The sequence below is a fragment of the Cucumis sativus genome, chromosome 3 (genome assembly GCF_000004075.3).
Source record: "Cucumis sativus cultivar 9930 chromosome 3, Cucumber_9930_V3, whole genome shotgun sequence".
Classification (NCBI taxonomy): domain Eukaryota; kingdom Viridiplantae; phylum Streptophyta; class Magnoliopsida; order Cucurbitales; family Cucurbitaceae; genus Cucumis; species Cucumis sativus.
In genome coordinates this window covers 25112290-25117836 of record NC_026657.2, presented here as the reverse complement: position 1 = coordinate 25117836, position 5547 = coordinate 25112290, and the positions used below count along the sequence as shown (strand labels likewise).

Below are 5547 nucleotides of genomic sequence, written 5' to 3'. Positions count from 1 at the left end.
CAAGACAAAACTCACTCTTACCCACTTCTAGGGATAATAGAGAGGTTGTTCCAGTAAGTGCTTACTATGAAACTTGAACAAGAGGTCTCACCCTCTCATCGATCTGAAAGGGATTCAGTTTAATGGTTGGACTGTAAAGAAATTGTTTATTAAAGAATTACCAAAACTTAAGAATAAAATGTAACTTTAGAGGTAAAATGATTTCTTGGCCTAGCCAAAATTACAAACAACCTGTGAAGGACCAGCTTACTAATCATAAGTATATCAATTGGGCACAAAATATCTACAGTAAGAATAGTGCAACTATAAGCTGCAGTGGACAGTTCTGTTAATTCATGGATGTTGGTTAATTAGCTAGGTTAAAGAGTCAAACAAGTTAATCTTGAATAATTGGAACTCATGATCTATAGGTTCATTAGATCTCCAAATAGCTTATAAAAGATTTAATTTAAATTGTTTAGATTTATTTTAGAGAATAAGATACATTAAATATATATTGATATAATTAACAACTTAGTAACGAGAGAGAAATAATATTTAAATATAAAAAATTCGAATGGAGATTCAAATTACATTGGGTTGGGAGAGGAGCCTTACACGTGAGGAAGAAGGAGTGCTTGCAACCATGTTGAAGGTTAGATAGGTGTTTGACACTAGGCATTTGGCTTGGTGTTGGACACTTGAGCATTTTGGTTAGGTGAGATGATCAAGAGGTGGATTTGGTGAGTGCTTTACAGGTGTCCTATGCATGCTTAGGCTAAATTTTGACTAGTAAATGGTGTAAAAAATTATGGATACAATCTGATAAGTAAAATAAGGAAAGTCTATATGTTACAGATGCATCCTTGGGTTTAGGTTCTCTGGCAAGGAAAGATTGTGTCTCATTGCATGTTGCTCCTCATAGTCTTCCAAACTGCAACTCTTTTCCTGAACTTTTTAGATCATTTGCTACATGACCTTCTGCGTCTGGATTGCTCATCACGATAAGCTTATGCTCCCAATCATTCATTGCAATGTTAAAATAATCTTTATCGATCCTTTTCGGGTAGTCAATTAAGAAACAATTCTTATTGAGCCAAACACGTGGACACTTTCTTTGATGCCACCATATGGGTTCTAAACTTAATAGATTAAACACTTGTGATCTTAGGCATTTTAAAATACTCAACATCATTTGCATCTAAATGCATCCATTGAATTCACATTTCGAAAGATACACTTTTCTTTAGGGCTAGTTCAAGCAATCACAAATTATTCTAGTACCTTGAACCTCTTCATGCGATCTTCAGCTGAATGCATGATTCACAAGATAAAATGCTTTGCCAAAAAATCAAAGTAAAACCTACTCTAGTGTTTAAAAAATCAATTCCTTAGCAATGACCCCAAAAACATGCTTGATGAAAATGATTTCTATCAATCAACGTGTGTTCTGGAGCCGATTCTACTTAACAGTGCCTACACTAGCTGGTTGACATTATGGACTTAGTGAAAAGATATACTACAACGTTGTGAACACTTTTCTAATTTTAAGCAACAAAGATAATGTAACTTGAGAGACAGTGTTGTTGCCTATGTCAGTGTATTGTATATGCATGATGTGTCATTGATTCAGAATCATTGTATGCAAAATGCTTCTCATGAATCTCTTCATCATGCGAGTGGACATGATCACTACATGAAAGTTGCTTCCACTATCCTCATCCACTAGTACAAAAGTGGTCTACGACGACAGTTATTTACTGTCGCGAACGGATTTCGCGACAGTTATTTTCAGTCATAGAAGCGGGAGTCATGGAAAGGCCTTCGACGACAGTTTTCAAAAACTGTCGCAATAGGTTATTTTATGACATGAAATAAATGTCGTTAATCAACCTTCAACGACATTCAATAACTGTCATAATCTATTTTATGACATTCAATAACTATCATCATTTCTTTATTAACGACAGTTAAATAATTGTCACGAATTCTATTATCGTGACATGTATTAATTGTCATGAATATGTTTTTCGCGACAGTTTTTTTTTGTAAAAATGTCATTGTTTAGTTATTGACGACATTTTTTTCCAGTCAACGATTGTGCAATCGTGACAGTTTTTCGATAACATTAAATGTCATTGTTTTGCTAGTGACGACATTTTTTCCAGTCAAATATATTGCAACTCCACCATTACACGAACCATTAGAATGACAATAATGTAGCTGAGAATGACAAATTTGAAATTATACAAGTTTCACACCAATGTACAAAAAAATAGCCAACACTTTAATATATATACACTATAATACGATTTATAATATTTGTACATCTTAATACAAGTTTCAATAATCCACATGTACGAAATACTAGCCCTTAATCAAAAAATATTTTAAATAGCATTAGAATACATCTAACAAGATTTTCTGCAGAAGCATAAACGACCAACCGAGAATGTTCGTCTCTGGAAATGTTCTTTGAAAGAAAACTCATGAAGTTGTCGACTCCAGTTGAACCTACAAAGACAACATGAATATAAGTATCCATAACACATACGTACAGTCAATGAGTAACTAAATCAATGTCTCAACAAAATACAGAACACAAACAAGAACTTCAACACTTGATTCCATGAAATGAAAAGAAGCACGTGAGGACTACATTAGGCAAACGATCATTAAATAATAGTGTGAAGAAGTGTAATCCCAAATGATCAAAAAGTTGGACAATCAATCTAACCTGGTTTGGCGATACATAAAGTGGGTTCTCATACCAACAGTTGATGGAAAATTGAACATGTAAGTTTAAAGGATAACAATCAATTATATGGAAATGTATACAGTGAACTAGAAAAACAATGAAATCATTGACATAAGAAAGAAAAATAGCAAGATCCCCAACTAGGACTCCTAAAAACTATTCCCCAAAATCTGCTTAATCTCAAACTCTTCAAATCAATTAATTTTTTGCCATGCCAAATTCCTTTCCTAATGACGATTGTATGCCTCATATCTTAAGAACGACACTTCTGACATTTATCCATATATACCTTAACGTACTTCACTAAAAACACGCATTGTTCCTCAGGTGGTGTTGCTAACAGAGTGATGGTTATAAATAAAGCATGATCATGGTTAGTATTAAATTCTGTAGCAAGTAGGAAATAAATAAAGCATACCTGGTAATTCCGGAACCAGATATGGTCATCAACAATAGAGAAAACAAATGGCATTAACTAAAAACTTCACAGATGGCCCACTAGGGCACTTTGTCATACATAGATAAAGATCTTTATGTTTTCTGCACTGGAATTAGAGAAAAAAATATCAATGAGTGGAAAAATATGATCGCAATGTACAAACATGATGAGAAGGCCATATAGGAAAGTAATATAATGAAAAGCAAAAGGATAGTTAAAACATCCTTATAAGTTATACACCACAAGAATAAAACCAAAATGTTATCATCCTATATCTAATTAAAAATAAAAATTAGAAAACATTGTACCTTAAAAATTCCAGATTACGACAGTGCAATGAAAAGGTTCTAACCTCGAAAAATAGGCTGGAAGAACAACCTTTGAGCTCAACCAGCTCATTCAGTGTTGCACCCTTGCTGGACCTCAACTCCACCTTGTTATCCTTCTTACAATGTGGTTACTGAGTATAGACATAAGTTAACCATGTATAGACTACCTAACCATGTATAGACATAACTACAACAACTTGTTTCAATTATATTACATACCTAAAATTGATTCGACGGGAACACGTGATGAGAACCTTTTCTTTATTTCGAAAAACAGCATGATCAGAACCAACTTCACTCTCTTTTGTCACTTTTTTGTCTTTCCAGCCCATGAGTGTCCGCTTAGGTCTCTCCGGAGCATCATCGTCCTTCTTAACTGATACCGTCGGCAAAGACTCATTATGCTTCCTCTTCTTTGCCATTTGAGAATATCACCTTCAGAAATACTACACTTAAATTAAGAAACATAGATTAAAGGAATCTGTAAAGGATGAAGAGAGGAGTGAAGCAACTTAACTTCAAAGACACGTTCTAAACAGGATTGTTACTTCACGCACATACAGAAAACACTCAAAGACTCAATAGAAATAAATCTTTATATGGGATACCAAAATCATTAAAATACGCAATAAAAAAAATTAAATCTTAAAACTTTACAAAGAAAACATATAGATCATTCACAAGTCCTTAAACCAAAGTAATACCATTCTATAAGTGTACAACTCACTCGTTTTCTCTCTTAATCTTAACTCTTGGTGTCATGTAAACCACTACTGAAACTTTACCCATGATGATGATTACCAAAATCATAACTTTTAAATATAATAACTATGCGTATACACGTATGCATGAGGTCTCATGATTTTAATCAGTAGATGTCCTGAAACATAATCGTATGACACAAGAGAATAACAAATATCAAAGGCGTTTCAAGTTTAAAACAATTACAAATAACATTTTATATACTTCACATCTGGAAGCTCGAACACAAAATTCAACATACTCACTAACAACACATCACAAACACACATAACCCTAGACAAATTACAGCAAACAAATCCCAACAACCCGGCACTTAAGGCAAATTGGTAGTTAAGTTACTTTATTGACTAGTTTGACACAACTTAAGGCAAAGTACAAAGTTTAAGACCTCACATCATTTCATTTTTCATTCTTTTTTTCTCAAAGCTTCAGCCCATAGCCATGACATCTCCTTTGGCCTTGATTTCATAATTCGAACGAACAAAAATCAATCAAAAATCAATCAAAAATCAACCAAATGCTTCATTGAGGCATTTCATCAAACACATTGTATGCTACCAAAATGTTTCATCACCAACCTACACAAATTCTTGAAAACAAAGAAAATAATTTTAAAGATTGCAAAGAAATCGGCACTAGCCATGACATCTCTTTTGGAAATGAGGATAAGATCTTACCGGCGAAACAATCCAATGAAATTGGGATAAACTGAAATCAAGAAACAATCCAATGGAGACAACGAAGAACTTCATAGAGAGAGAGAGAGAGAAAGAGATAAGGAAGAGAAGCTTACCGGCGGAGCGGAGGGGAGGGGTGATCGATGCAAGTCTATATGTACTCTTATTGATGAAAAACTTGAAGTACTCTCAATAATCAAAATTAAAAAGAAAAAAAGAAAGGGAAACTTTGTAGTCTCTATCTAAGCATGAACTTGCATATCTAACATCTCATCTAAACACTTCAATCTCTCTATTTCTTCACTCAAAACAAAATTCTAAGTGTCCATATAAAGCTAGAGACCGTGTAAAGATTTACAGATAGACCACACAGTATTTAATTTTTTTCATTAAGAAATCATTATATCGAACAAATTACAGAAGGATTAGAGCAATATTTCTAAGTGTCTATACATAGTTGGAAAAAAAAAAAAAAAAGAACACTTTCTATACACAAATTTATGCAAGCAAAGTTTTGAAACTACTTCAAAATTAGTTTGGCTCAATGCAACTTTGAATGTTCTATTTTAACGTTTGAAAGATAACGATATTTATACTTTTTAT

The 5547-nt window shown here is 33.4% G+C and overlaps 1 long non-coding RNA gene across 2 annotated transcripts; it reads right to left on the bottom strand.

The window, feature by feature from the left end:
• Nucleotides 1–2245: 2245 nt before the first annotated feature.
• Nucleotides 2246–3911, bottom strand: LOC116402587. Of its 2 annotated transcripts, none has more exons than XR_004215036.1 (4): nucleotides 3725–3911; nucleotides 3529–3621; nucleotides 3156–3282; nucleotides 2246–2493 (listed from the first exon to the last, which is right to left on the bottom strand). It is a non-coding gene; the product is annotated as an uncharacterized LOC116402587 (long non-coding RNA). The 2 variants fall into 2 exon arrangements; XR_004215037.1 differs by having other exon boundaries at nucleotides 3529–3618.
• Between the last annotated feature and the right edge of the window lie 1636 nt (nucleotides 3912–5547).